Source organism: Aotus nancymaae, unplaced genomic scaffold, assembly GCF_030222135.1.
Source record: "Aotus nancymaae isolate 86718 unplaced genomic scaffold, 86718_ANA_hifiasm-v0.15.2.pri h1tg000004l, whole genome shotgun sequence".
Lineage (NCBI taxonomy): Eukaryota > Metazoa > Chordata > Mammalia > Primates > Aotidae > Aotus > Aotus nancymaae.
In genome coordinates, this window is record NW_026988415.1 from 44814623 (window position 1) to 44830314 (window position 15692).

Here is a 15692-nt window from a genome sequence, read left to right on the forward strand (position 1 = left end):
CCTGTCCTCTGCGTTAGGTATTTCTCTTAATGCTAGCCCTCCCCTAGCCCCCTACCCCCCTGACAGGCCCTGGTGTGTGATGTGATGTTCCCCTCCCTGTGTCCATGTGTTGTCATTGTTCAACTCCCACTTATGAGTGAGAACATGTGGTGTTTGGTTTTCCGTTCTTGTGTCAGTTTGCTGAGAATGATGGTTTCCAGCTTCATCCATGTCCCTGCAAAGGATGTGAACTCATCTTCTTTTCATGGCTGCATAGTATTCCATGGTGTATATGTGCCTCATTTTCTTTATCCAGTCTATCATTGATGGGCATTTGGGTTGGGCCCAAGTCTTTGCTACTGTGAACAGTGCCACAATAAACATATGTGTGCATGTGTCTTTATACTAGAATGATTTATAATCCTTTGGGTATATACCCGGTAATGGGATTGCTGGGTCAAATGGTATTTCTAGGTGAAATGGTATTTCTAGTTCTAGATCCTTGAGGAATCACCACACTGTTTTTCACAATCGTTGAACTAATATACACTCCCACCAACAGTATAAAACCGTTCCTGTTTCTCCACATCCTCTCCAGCATCTGTTGTTTCCTGACTTTTTAATGATCGCCATTCTAACTGGCATGAGGTGGTATCTCATTGTGGTTTTGATTTGCATTTCTCTAATGATCAGTGATGATGAGCTTTTTTTTCATATGTTTGTTGGCTGCCTAAAGGTCTTCTTTTGAAAAGTGTCTCTTTGTATCCTTTGCCCAGTTTTTGAAGTTTTTTTTTTTTTTTTTTTTTTTTTTTCCTTGTAGATTTGTTTAAGTTCTTTGTGGATTCTGGATATTAGCCCTTTGTCAGATGGGTAGATTCCAAAACTTTTCTCTCATTCTGTAGATTGCCTGTTCGTTCTGATGATAGTTTCCTTTGCTGTGCAGAAGCTCTTTAGTTTAATTAGATCCCATTTGTCAATTTGGGCTTTTGTTGCCATTGCTTTTGGTGTTTTAGCCATGAAGTCTTTGCCCATGCCTATGTCCTGAATGGTATCGGCTAGATTTTCTTCTAGGGTATTTATAGTTTTACGTCTTATGTTTAAGTCTCTAATCCATATGGAGTTAATTTTAGTATAAGGTGTAAGGAAGGGGTCCAGTTTAAGCTTTCTGCATATGGCTAGCCACTTTTCACAACATCATTTATTAAATAGGGAATCCTTTCCCCGTTGCTAGTTTGTGTCAGGTTTGTCAAACATCAGATGGTTGTAGATGTGGGGTGCTATATCTGAGGCCTCTGTTCTGTTCCACTGGTCTGTATATCTGTTTTGATACCAGTACCACGCTGTTTGGATTACCGTAGCCTTGTAGTATCATTTGAAATCATGTAGTGTGATGCCGTCAGCTTTGTTCTTTCTGTTTTGGATTGTCTTGACTATGCGGGCTCTGTTTTGGTTCCATATGAAATTTAAGGTTTTTGTGTGTGTGTTTTTGTTTTTTCCGATTCTGTGAAGAAAGTCAATGGTAGCTTGATGGGGATAGCATTGAATCTATAAATTACTTTGGACAGTATGGTCATTTTCATGATATTGCTTCTTCCTAACCATGAGCATGGAATGTTTTTTTCCATCTGTTTGTGTCCTCTCTTATTTCCTTGAGCAGTGGTTTGTAGTTCTCCTTGAAGAGGTCCTTCACATCCCTTGTTAGTTGTATCCCAGGTAATTTTATTCTCTTTGTAGCAATTGTGAATGGGAGTTCACTCATGATTTGGCTCTCTGTTTGTCTGTTATTGGTGTGTAGGAATACGTGTGATTTTTGCACATTGATTTTGTATCCTGAGACTTTGCTGAAGTTGCTTAACAGCTTACGGAGATTTGGGGCTGGGACAATGAGGTCTTCTAAATATACAATCATGTCATCTGCAAATAGAAACAATTTTACTTCCTCTTTTCCTAATTGAGTATCCTTTATTTCTTTCTCTTGCCTGATTGCCGTGGCCAGAACTTCCAATACTATGTTGATTAGGGGTGGTGTGAGAGGATCTCCTTGTGTTGTGCTGGTTTTCAAAGGGAATGCTTTCAGTTTTTGCCCATTCTGCATAATATTGGCTGTGGGTTTGTCATAAATACCTCTTATTATTTTGAGATGTATTCCATCTGTACGTAATTTATTGAGAATTTTTCACATAAAGGGCTGTTGAATTTTGTCGAAGGCCTTCTCTGCGTCTACTGAGATAATCGTGTGTTTTTTGCCTTTGGTTCTGTTTACGTGATGGATTACGTTTATAGATTTGCATATGTTGAACCTGCCTTGCATCCCAGGGATGAAGCCTACTTGATCGTGAGGATAAGCTTTTTGATGTGCTGTTGGATTTGGTTTGCCAGCATTTCATTGGCAGAAGACAAGAAACAGCTTAGACCAGAGTAGAACCGAAGGAGATAGAGACACAAAAAACCTTCAAAAACTCAATGAATCCAGGAACTGGTTTCTTGAAAAGATCAAGAAAATATATAGACTGCCATCCAGACTAATAAAAAGAAGAAAATGGAGAAGAACCAAATAGATGCAATAAAAAAATGATAAAGGTGGTATCACCACTGATCCCACAGAAATACAAACTACCATCAGAGAACACTATAAACACCTCTATGCAAAGAAACCAGTAAATCTAGAAGAAATTGATAACTTCCTGGACACTTACCCTCTCCCAAGACTAAACCAGGAAGAAGTGGAATCTCTTTATAGACCAATAACAACAAGGCCTGAAATTGAGGCAGCAATTAATAGCCTACCAAGCAAAAAAAGTCCAGGACCAGACGGGTTCACAGCCGAATTCTACCAGAGGTACAAAGAAGAGCTGGTACCATACCTTCTGAAACTTTTCCAAACAATAGAAAAAGGGCATCCTCCCTAACTCATTTTATGAGACCAACATCATCCTGATACCAAAACCTGGCAGAGACACAACTAAAAAACAAAATTTCAGGCCAATATCCATGATGAACGTTGATGCGAAAATCCTCGATAGAATACTTAGTGACTTCTTTTACTGTTTCAGTTGATTTATCATTGTTTCCACAGGGTTTTTCAGGTATACTATAATATCACCTGCACATAGAGATGGCTTTACTTCTTTTATAAAATGTAAGTTTTATTGTGTAGATCTAACGTATGCAACATGATGTTATGGGACACATATAAATAGTAAAACAATCATTATAGTGGAGCAAATTAGCATACCCATTATGTCACATAGTTACCCATTTTTGGTTTCGGTAGCAGGGGGTGCTAAAATCTATTCATTTAGCAGAAATGCCGCATCATATTTAATAGTACAATTGTATTAACTGTATTCTGTATGTTGTACACTAGATCTCTAGCCTCTTTCATCCTACATATCTGCTACTTTGTATCCTCTGACCTACATCTCCCCCTTTCCTCCTCCCACTCCTTCTGCCCCACCCTGACCCTGGTAATCACGGCTTTATTCTCGGCCTCTGTGTATTTGAGTTTTATTTTACTTTTATTTTTTAAGATTCCACATACAAGTGAGATCATGCAATATTTCTCTTTCTGTATCTGGCTTATTTCACTTAGCATAATGTCCTCCAGGTTCATCCATGTTTTGGCAAGTGGCAAGATCTCCTTTTAAAAGTGTGAATATACAACACATTTTCTGTATCCATCCGTCCCTTTGTGGACGCCTAGGTTGTTTCCATATCTTGGCTTGTGATTAATTCTGCAGTGAACAGGGGAGTTCAGGTACCTTTAAAAGATCAACTACGTTTAAAAGGTGGTTATTTTATTTCCTTTGAGTAGATACCCAGAAAAGGAGTTGCTGAGTCATACAATAGTTCTATTTTTCACAACCTTATTTTTTTTTTTTTCTAAAATAGAAACATGTAGGACTACCATTTTATTTCTAAAACAGAAAAAAAAAACATCTATTTCTTTAGGTACCTCCATACTGTTTTCCGTAATGGTTGCCCCAATCTGTATTCCCATCAGCAGTGTACGAGGGTTCCCTTTTCTCCACACCCTCAGCAATGTGTGTTGTCTCTTGGCTTTTTGATGATCGCTATCCTAATGGTTGTAAGGTGTTGCCTCATAGTCGCATTTTCCTGATGATTAATGATGTTGAGTTCCTTTTCATATACCTGTTAGTCATTTTGTATGTCTTCTTCGGAGAAATATCTATTCAGGCCCTCTGCCCATTGTTTAAATTGGATTGTTTTTCTGCTATAGAGTTGTATGATTTCCTTATAAAATTTGGATATTAACCCCTTATTCATATATACGGTTCGCAATTATTTTTTCCCATGTGAAAGTTGCCATTTCACGTTGTTGATTCTTTCCTTTGCTGTGCTTTTTAGTTCTTGAAATTCATTCCTATGAGAATGATTGATTTCTCTAGTCAATTGACTATAAGACTTGTAATACAAGATTGAATAGGTGCAAGGTAGTAGGCACACATTCCTTGTTCCTGATCCCCGGGGAAAACTTTGAGTGCCCCCCGCCCCACCACATTAAATAAGTTACTAGCATTCAGACTTAGGTATGTATGCTTTTTCATGTTAAGAAAGCATCCTGTGATCCCTATTTTCTTGAGGCTTTTCTATTTTTTAACATAAAGAGGTGTTTAATTTTCCAAAGGCTTTCTCAGCGTCTCTGGTGATAACCATATGATATTTGCCTTTAATTGTATTAATATGGTGGATGATATCAAGGTACTTTCTAATATCTAACCAACCTGCATTGATGGGATAAATCCTACTTTGCCAAAGTATATTATGATTTTTTAAATGTGTTGTTGGATGTTGTTCACTAATATTTCATCTAGCGTTTTTGCATCTACACTTATCTCCCCATGTCACACTTGCTTCATCAAGGGAGTTATGAAAATTTCCTTTTTAAGGCTGTTGAATAATTTATAGAGCATTGGTACTCTGGTATACTATCTGACCTCTGAAGTTTATTAGAATTCACCTGTGATAGCATGTGAGCCAGGTGCTCCGTGGGAGTCATTCCTTAATAAATTTTTCTATGAAAATTGGCCAATTTAAGCCTTCCAGCATTAGAGTGAAAATGTTGATAATCTGTTTTTCCTAGGAAATTATCAACTTCATGTGTATTTTAAAATTTATTTGCATACAGGCTTCAAAAGTAACCTCATTTTTTTTCTGTTTAAATGATTATCATTTGTCATTTACTATTGTGTGTATTTGTGCTCTCTCCCTTTCTTCTTTCATTAATCTAGCTAGTGAGTTTGTCCATTAAAATGAAACAGGATTTTGATCTAATAAATGTACACATACTGATTTCCTGCTATGTATCTTATCAATTTCAGCTCGTTCGTTCATTCATTCATTCATTCATTCATTCATTCATTGATTTTAGTGACCGAGTCTCCCTGGATCACTCAGTCTGGAGTACAGCGGCGTGATCATAGCTCACTGCAGCCTCCAGCTCTTGGTCTCAGGCTATCTTCCCACCTCCGCCTCCTGAGTAAGTAGGACTACAGGCATGTTCCATCACACCCAGCTAATGAATTATCATTATTATTATTATTTTTGTAGAGGCAGGGTCTCCTTATGTTGCCCAGGCTGGTGTCAATCTCCTGGCCTCAAGTGATCCTGCCACCTCAGCCTCTCAAAGTGATGGGATTACAGGTGTGAGCCACCAAGACTGGCAATTTCTGCTTTTATATTATTTATTTATTTGTGTTTCTTTTGGATTCCCTGGTTGTTCTTCTATTAGATTTTTGAGGCAATGCTTTAATTTATTTAATTTTATTCTTTCATTTTTACTGATCAGAGTATTTAGCGGTCTGAATCTGCGGCCAATCACTGCTTTAAATATCTTCTACAGATTCTCATACGTGAGCGCTCATTGTCACTCTTCTTAAATATTTCTGTAACTTCAGTTTGTATCTCCTTTTTGTCTCAACATTTGCTTAATAGAAGGCTTAAACATTTTTTTTTTCCAGGTAGAGGACTCTTTCTGATTTCAGTTTCTGTTAATAAGTTCTACTTTTGTTTCATCACGATTGCCAAGGGTTGGGTGTAATATTTCTACTTCATGGAAATTAATGAGGTCTTCACTGTGGGATAATTATAATCGTGTTTCATTAACGTGCCATCAGCTTCTCTCAATTTACTTGCACTATTTCTTTTTTCCAAAATATAAAATAAATGCACATTAGTCGTTTTCCTTGCTCCACCTTCATATTAGTATTAGGTACCAAAAGCTCACCCTCAGATGTTTTAGGGAAGATTTTCCTGTCATTACCTGTGGAATGACGATCCCAGTTTACCCTTTAGAATATAGGTTAGCAAACGTTTTCTGTAAAGAGCCATATAGTAAATATTCCAACCAGTGGGTCATAGTTTGTAGACCCTTGCTCTAATGGAGTCCTCAGGAAGGGCTGATGGGTACATAATTTCCTAAGTTCCTGTCTGATTTTCTATAAACCGTGATATTTGTGAAGGATCAGCTGAGCTGGATATCAAGTCATTACTTCAGACTTTTTTTTAAGTCCGTTTCTGAGTTTAGAGCTTTAAATTATATTCTAAATCAAGGCAGGTTTTATAATCTCAAATGCTTGTTTGAATGGAATTAATTCTGTTTGGAGGGTTGATTTACCGTTTTTTTTTTTCTGTTTCATGGTTGTTTAATATGTGTGAACTTTTGTCTTCTGCTCTTTTTCTCTTTCTGGAATGATTTGTAAGGAATTCTCCTTCCTTTTGTTCATGTATATGATATTGGATTGTTTTACTAGATTCCTATTTTAATGGTGCTATTTTCTGTCAGTGTAGAAAAATTCAGGCCTTTAATTTACTGATTTCGTTTGTTTCGGCAGTGGACAAAGAAGTGATGAGTGCTCTGATTCTGTGACTCTCCTGTGTGTTGCAAGATTCTTCATTTTCCCCTTTTGTTTCTTTTCCCCATCATTACCAAAGTGCCAAAAGCGTGCTTCTCCCTTTCTGTCTGCCTTTACTCTTCCCCAGAAGCTGTGCATTTCAAAGAGTACTTTTTTTTCTTTTCTTGAGACAGAGTCTCTCTCTGTTGCTCTAGCTGGAGTGCAGTGGTGTGATCTCGACTCACTGCAACATCTGCTTCCTGAGCTCCAGCGATCCTCCCACCTCAGCCTCCCGAGTAGCTGGGACCACAGGCACACACCACCACACTGGGCTAATGTTTTAAGGTTTTCTAGAGACGGGGTCTCACTATGTTGCCTAGGCTGATCTGAAACTCCTGGGCTCAGTGATCCTCCTGCCTCGGGCCTTTCAAAGTGATGGGATTACAGACGTGAGCAACTGCACCCAACCCAAAGACTACATTCTAAGATCATCTCTACCTCTTTACATTACACCTATTTTAGAGGCCCTTCCCTATAGTCCCTGCTCTCATTATCTGGGACGCCTTTTTGGTATTTTTTAGACTTAGTATGGGCCCAGTCATTTTAACTGTAGTTTCAGACCAACTTGCCTCTTCCTTCCTCTGTATCTCTTGCAGCTTTTCTTGGTCTGTCTTTGCTTGCCACAAAGCCTAGTGATGGGAGCATGACAGATCATGTGCTGGGATTTCATGCTTTTTATCTTTTTACTCTCTACTAAAGATTTGGCATTATCCGTTTCTAAGTAATGATGAGGATGTGGCTTCTGTATAGATTTACATCATCTTCCTTTGTGATTGGTTTTTATTCTTTTCACGGGAAACACTGGGAGGCAGGTGTCTGGGTGGTTAGACACTGCCTTCTGCTGACTTACAGCTGATTTCGGATGGCATTTTATCTTATCTAAATGTATATGTGTGTGTATACAAACACACACACACACACACGCACACAAACAGAGACATTTATACACACATACAAGTCTATTTCTATTCTAGTATAGTTCTCTTGAAGTGGCTGTTGGATTCACCATAGATTTGTTCAATGCGTATTTCATTCATTGCTATCCTTGGTGGCAGTCAAGAGACTGTGGAAATCTTCTCAGGATTTGTTAATGTTCCTCACCCTAAAGCAGGTTCATGAAGATGGACCAAAAGGCGCCAGCCACACTGCTAGAGCTTGCTGCATGGGGTCTGCTGAGCGAAGAGCTTGCAGCTATCCATGCTCTTGAGGAGCTCCCGTGGGGCCTCTATGTTCCCTTGTTTATCATTGCCTTCTTGGGAGGGCAGAAGATGAAACTGAAGGCCATGGTGAGGATTTGGCCTTCCCGTTGTCTCCGTGTTGGACCACTGAGTGTACAGAGTCACACTACGAAATCTTGGGAGCCACGACTGACGGTCTGCATATCTTCCCTGCCCAGAACTCTTCCTCTTGGTAACCCTATGTACACTAGAGACATAGTGAGTCATCAGGAGGGCATGCTGGAGCCTGAGGCAGGGGATGGCCTAACAGTCTCCTAAAGGTAGTTGATGGTGAATGCTGAGGATCTCTGTGAGGTTGTTGGTCCAACACTTGAGGTCACCTTAAGGACTCTAATGTCTTACAGAGGTGATTATGGAATAGAGGTGATTGAGAACGCTATTGATGGATTTACCTACTGGGTATGATTACATAGAAGAACAACATGGGCATTGAGACTGGGGAGGATCAGAGGAGAAGGAAGGATGGGGAAAATAATGAAAGATGTTGAGTTTGTACGGAAAAAAAAAAATTTGTTGGTAGATTGTACGTGGAGTGAAGAGCGAAGATAAAGGGTTTGTCCCCGATTCTCCTCGTTGATCTTGCTGGGTTAGATTAAAATCAGCTACCTTTCATGTTCTGTCTTCCTCTCTCTACAGGGGGCCAAAACGGAGGGCGCTAGGTTTAAGGCAGGACCCAGACAGCAGAACCACATGCTCTTAGATCAGGAGCACATTTCCATTTTGTTTTCAGTCTTGTGTTTACTCTCAGAACTGTATCCTGAAAAGAGAAGAAGCCAAGCGCAGTGTTAGGTGCCTGGAAATTGTACATTTAGAGTCTGAGTCTCAGCCCAACCAAGGAATGCATGGGATTGTTAGTGGACCTTTCCCTTGAGAAAGGACCTTTTCCCCTGAGAAGAAGGCAACTCTTTTCTTTCCTTTTGAGTAAAGTTGAGCAGAGCCTTGGGTCCTTGCACCTTTGCTGCAGAGATTTGCAAATTGATCAAGTGTCTGCCCATAAAAGCATCCTGCAGTTCCTGGAACTGGGATGCACTGATCACCTGGAAGGAGATCAGGTTTATTTGGGTGAAGTCAACACCCTTTTGGCACCGAGGATCCACCTGGACAGATTTAGTCTGTCTAAAATCACTTTAAAATCCTGTAAGCAGAGAAACTTCTCAACTTTTCTCACTCATCTTGAGCAGATGAACAACCTCCAGGAACTCAGCTTGTCTTTCTTCTGCCTCACGGATCGGCTGGACAAAATTTCTGGATGAGGGGCTGGGGAGGGACCTGGGTTCTCTGAATGCCCCATTATGAACAAAGGAGTGCGACTAGTCATAGATATTCTTAAAACACCTTGTAACCTATTTCTCCTTCCACATCAGCACGGGCACTGCTGGGTGTCTGAAACTGGCCAAGCTAGAGAGTGTAGTCCCTCTTGCTGAGGAGAAAGGATTAGAAAAGTCAGCTGTGCCCGGTCAGTCAGTCAGTCCGTCAGTCAGTTAACCATGTGCAGACATGGTTGATGAAAAAGAAAACAGTCCTTCTTTTACTGGAGTTTACAGCCTTCTAGAGAAGAAGGGGAGGCGTTCAGTTGGAGAAATAACTTATGCTGTAGCACTGATGCAAATCCCCGTGTAGTGGTCGCAATAGGTAATACTGCCACATCATTTTGTTCCTGTAGTTTTCCCGAGGCTTAGGACTTGAATGGAGAACTTGTCATTTGGAAATTCGTCAAAGGTAAGTCTCAGTCGGCTGCTTTCCCAGACCCATCCCCATCAAATAAGTGAACTAGATACACTGCTAATTATACTGTAGGCACTAAGCTAAATTCTTTTTCACTGAATCTTTCCCACAACCCTGTATAATAATTGCTATTGTACACATTTGAAAGACTAAAAAACTGTATCTCAGAGTGGAAAAGTAACTTTCTTAGGGTCACAAATCTATTAAGTCTGACTCTAAAGCCCACAATGTTAACTGCTGTTACAATGGACATACAGATTACTTTATTCTAGAGTCATAAGCATCTATAATTCAGAACTGCTTGCTCTAGTCCAACCCTCATTCTTCAGAAATACCTTCCTTTTTTCCCTCTACAGAGTCCTGCTATCTCATTTGTATCCACCGTATGTGTCTCTCTGTGGACTTTCTACCAGAGACATCACTGTCCTATCCCAGAGCTCTCAGGTTACCCACCTAAAACTGTTGAGTCTGAGTAACAATCAGAAGTCCTGGGAAGTTTCTGGGCCATTCCTGGCTCTGCTGGAGAAGGTCTCAGGGACCCTGCAGCATCTGGAGATAGACAACTGCCTGATAACTGATTTTACTTTCTCTGTTGTCACCCCAGCCCTGAGCCACTGTTCCCACCTCTGTGTCCCTAGCTTTGTCTTCAACCCCATTACAATGCCTGTGCTCACAAGTCTTCTGCAGCACTTAACAGCCTGGATGGAGCTGAAGTATGTGATTTATCCTGTTCCTGTCCATGGCTATGAACAATGGCGTTGTTGTGGCAGTTTGGACATAAAAGCTTGCTGAACTGCAGGCCCAATTGAAGGTGATGCTGCAGGCAGTACAACAGAACAACATGAACTAGAACACCCATCCTGAGTGATTTTCACGGGACAAGGAGCTGTTTCATCACTGATGTGTGGCCACTAAAACAGAGTGTTCTTGCCTGAAGCCCAGTTTTTAAAGACACATAATGTAAAATTCTGCTATTCCAGGAAACTGGTGTTAGGAAGATTGGGTGTGTAACAGACCTCTATAAGAGAAAAGCCCTAAGAAGGAAACAGCAGACATTGAGAAGTGCTGTGGGTCTGTAGCCCATTGTCCTCTACATCCTCCATCTCGTTACTGACCACAGTGTTGGGTATGTGACGTGGGCTGACCCAGTCATGGCACACCATTTCCCCGTCCACACTGGTCGGTTCACTTATGGGTACTTGACACCAGTCAGGACAATTGAAACCTTTCCTGGATGTTTTTCTGGAGTAGGTGCTGGTTACTGAAGCCAATAATATTACTCACTGAATTTCTTTGATCTTCTTGTATTCATGATTGCCTCAGGCCGCTTATGAGAAGCCATTGGCAATTAAAATGATAAACAACAACAATAAACAAACTATGCCCACTAGCTACTGGTGTCTTTATCAGTATATTGCTATCTCCTTTCCTGGGTCTCAGAAGCCTGGGGCTCAGTTTGCCCTTATTTCACATAGATTCACCAAAAGTCTGCTATTAATTAGGTACTGTTCCTGGTGCTAAGAATGAATAGGCAAATAAGAACCTACACCAAGTCACTCACAGTACAGATCGTCCTATGATTTGTCTGTTTCCCCACTCGTTTCTCTGGGGATATGGGAAAGCTATTTGACCCATCTATATGCCAGATTTATTTGTTTGTTTCTTTGTTTGTTTGTTTTTTGCTTTGCCCCTTGCAGACTCTGCTCAATCCACATTGGCCTCTATATGCTGTTGGATAGCTCATCGAGACGCAGGCCATAGCTTAAATGTTACCTCCTCCGAGAGGTTTTTCTCTTACTTCCCTCTGCTTACTTACCCCACTTCTCTCCCCTTACTTTACCATACTGTTTTTTAATGTACCATGTGCATTTTCTGCAGGATACACATCATTCTGTATGTATTTGCTCCCTCTGCTCTTCTCCTAGAGTTGCACTGTTCAGCATGGTAGACACTAGCCACATGTGGCTACTGAGCACTAGAAATTTGACTACTACGATTTTGATGGAAAGGATTAAGATATACCAGTGAAAGTGACACGTGCAAAAAAGTTTACACTACAGGATTCCTTGGAGATATTCATGACATAGAAAGAACAAAGAATAAAATGATGGAAGCTGATCAACACTTAAAACTGAGAAACAAAATTTGCCAAGTCACGGGAAAAAAATATGTCTACTCCATATCACAATTCATAAGATGAGACGAAAGCAAGAACTGTTCATATTACTCTTGCTTTTTTTTTTTTCATGAGAAATTCTGGATTTAGTTTTATTTGGAATGTCACCACCTTCTCCGGTATAATATATGGTATAATTAAGTTTAGAATGTGAATGCTTTGTTAATATTTGAAGATATTTTTATGTTTTGAGCACTTTTCTGAAAGAATAGCTTCTATTTTAGTGAATAGTAGTGGACAAAGCCAGAATTGATGTTTTCTGTAACATTAAACTGGTATTCGTAGAAGCAGTTAAATTCAAGTCCCTTGACTCTGGTCGCAAGACTTTCTCTAAATTACTGTGACTTTGTAAAATATTCTTAATTTGAATTTTCTTGTTAAACCAATAGTCATATACACTGATCTTAAGTAAAATTTGTATGCGGTGGTCAGACACGGTGGCTCACACCTGTAATCCCAGCACTTTGGAAGGCTGAGGCGGGTGGATCACTTGAGATCAGGAGTTCGAGACCAGCCTGGTCAACATGGTGAAACTCCGTCTCTACCAAAAAAAAAAAAAAAAAAAAAAAAAAAAAAAAAAAAAAAAAAAAAAACACCATCCTGGTCAACATGGTGAAACCCCGTCTCTACTAATACAAAAAACTAGCTGGGCATGGTGGCGCGTGCCTGTAATCCCAGCTACTCAGGTGGCTGAGGCAGGAGAATTGCCTGAACCCAGGAGGCGGAGGTTGCGGTGAGCCGAGATCGCACCATTGCACTCCAGCCTGGGTAACAAGAGTGAAACTCCGTCTCAAAAAAAAAAAAAAAAAAATTAGTCAGGTGTGGTGGCGGGCACCCGTAGTCCCAGCTACTTGGGAGGCTGAGGCAGGACAATTGCTTGATCCCGGGAGGTGGAGGTTGCAGTAAGCCAAGATCGTACCATTGCACTCCAGCCTGGGGGGCAAAGTGAAACTCTGTCTCCAAAAAAAAAATTGTATGTGGCTAGTTATTAATTGTTCATTTCACTTTCATTGACATTTCTACTTTCACTTCACAGTGCTTTAAAAATGTGACCTGTTGGATTTCTACTTTCATGAAGTTAATGGTTAATGTCATTTTTAGACCTAAAACTTTTTCTTTATTAAAAATCTTCATATGTTTTTAAAGTTTAAGTTCCGGGATACATGTGCCCGACATGTAGGTTTGTTACATAGGTAAACGCGTGTCACATGGTGGTTTGCTGCACCTATCGGCCCATCACCTAGGTATTAAGCCCCACATGCATTAGCTATTTATTCTGATGCTCTCCCTTCCTCCCGCCCCCCTGAAAGGCCCCATTGTATGTTGTCCATGTGTTCTCATTGTTCAGCTCCCCCTTTTAAGTGAGAACACGTGGTGGTTGATTTTCTGTTCCTGTGTTACTTTGCTGAGGATAACGGCTTCCAGATCCATCCATGTCCCTGTAAAGGACATGCTCTTGTTCCTTTTGTGGCTACATAGTATTCTCTGGTGTAGATGTACCACATTTTCTTTATCCAGTCTATTATTGATGGCCATTTGGGTTGATTCATTGTCTTTGGTATTCTGAATAGGGCAGCAATGAACATACGTGTGCATGTATCTTTATAATAGTATGATTTATATTTCTTTGAGTAGACACCCAGTAATGAGATTGCTGGGTCAAATGGTATTTCTGATACTATGTCTTTGAGGAATTGCCACACTGTCTTCCACAATGGTTGGACTAATTTGCACTTCCACCAACAGTGTAAAAGCAATCCCATTTCTCCACAGCCTCGCCAGCATCTGTTGTTTCATGACTTTATAAAAAAAATCACCATTCTGACTGGCATGAGATAGTATCTCATACTGGTTTTGACTTTCATTTCTCTAATGAACAGTAATGTTGAGCTTTTTTTCATATGTTTGTTGGCCGCATAAATGTAAGTGTCTGTTCATTTCCTTTGCCCACTATTTAATGGGGTTGTTTGTTTTTTCTTGTAAATATCTTTAAGTTCCTTGTAGATTCTGGATATTAGACCTTTGTCAGATGGATAGATTGCAAACATTTCCTCCCAGTCTGTAGGTCGTCTGTTCTCTCTAATGATAGTTTCTTACACTGTGCAGAAGCCCTCTAGTTTAACTAGATCCCCTTTGTCAATTTTTGCTTTTGTTGCAATTGCTTTTGATGTTTTTGTCATGAAGTCTTTGCCCGCGCCTATGTCCTGAATGGCACTGGCTAGATTTTCTTCTAGGGTTTTTATAGTTTCAGGTTTTACATTTAAGTCTTTAATCCCTCTTGAATTAATTTTTGTATAAGGTGTAAGTAAGGGGTCCGGTTTCAGTTTTCTACCTGTGGCTAGCCAGTTCTCCCAGCACTATTTAGTAAATGGGGAATCCTTACCTCATTGCTTCTTTCTGTCATGTTTGTCAAAGATCAGATGGCTGTAGATGTGCGGTCTTATTTATGAGATCTCTATTCTGTTCCATTGGTCTATGTGTCTGTTTTTGTACTCGTACCATGCTGTTTCAATGTCAAGTGCTGCAAAAAGAACAAAAGGGACTGTCGCTCATTGTTGGTGGAAATATAAAATGGCTCAGACACTTTGATAAACAATTTGGCAGTTTTGCATAAAATTAAAGATACACTTACACAGCGATCCCACTCCAGGGTATTTACCCAAGAGGAATGAAAACCTTTTTCCCAGAAAAACCTGCAAGCAAATCTTTCTTAGTTTGCTAAAAACTGGAAACATCCCAAATGCGCGTTAACTGGGGAATGGATGAACAAACTGTGGTGTGTACACACAATGAAACACTACTGGAAAGCAAGACAAGTTCTAAGTACTGATAACATAATATGCGTGCCACAGAATGGATGGCTCTCAAATACATTATGCTGAGTGAAAGAAGACATACTCAAAAGTCTACATACAATGCCACTTATCTGGCTTTATAGAAAAGGGAAAACCAGAGAGAGAGAACAAATCAGTCAGTGGTTCTCCTGGGCTGTAGAAGATCATCTTCAAAAGGGCATGAGGGCACTTTATGGAGGTTTGGACATGTCCAAGATCTTAATTCTTGGGTTGATCACGTGGTCGCATGCTTTTGTCAACAGGCACAGAATCATGTCCTGAAAAAGGGAAACCGTTGCACCGTATCTCAAAGCTCTGCACCTTGTTACTTTGTGACAATTTTGTCTACAGCTAAATAGAAAGCTGAGACTAAGAAAGGTCAAGTATCATGAAGTAAAAGAGAGGTTCTATTAGTAATAGCAAAGAGTTGGACTTCAAGCTCTGTGTTCCTTTCATTTGTTTTTAAATTTTATTTATTCATTTTTTAATTTGACCAAAAATTGTGTATATTTATGGGGTACAATATGATACTTTGAAAAGTGTACATATACATTTAGAAAGATTAACTCAAACTAATTAATATGTCCATCATCTCACCTACTTATCACATTTTATTCTGAGAATATCTAAAACCTACTTTTAAAGCAATTGATACATACGATACGCTATTACTAACTCTTCTCACTATGCTGTGCAATCGATCCCCAAAACATTCCTGCTGTCTAAGTGTGCTCCAGTCCCAAATCCCCAGCAGTAAATGCCCCTGTCTCTCCTCGGTGAAACACTCTTGAGTCATAAAGTAGTCTTAGTGTAGTCCTATCTGGGG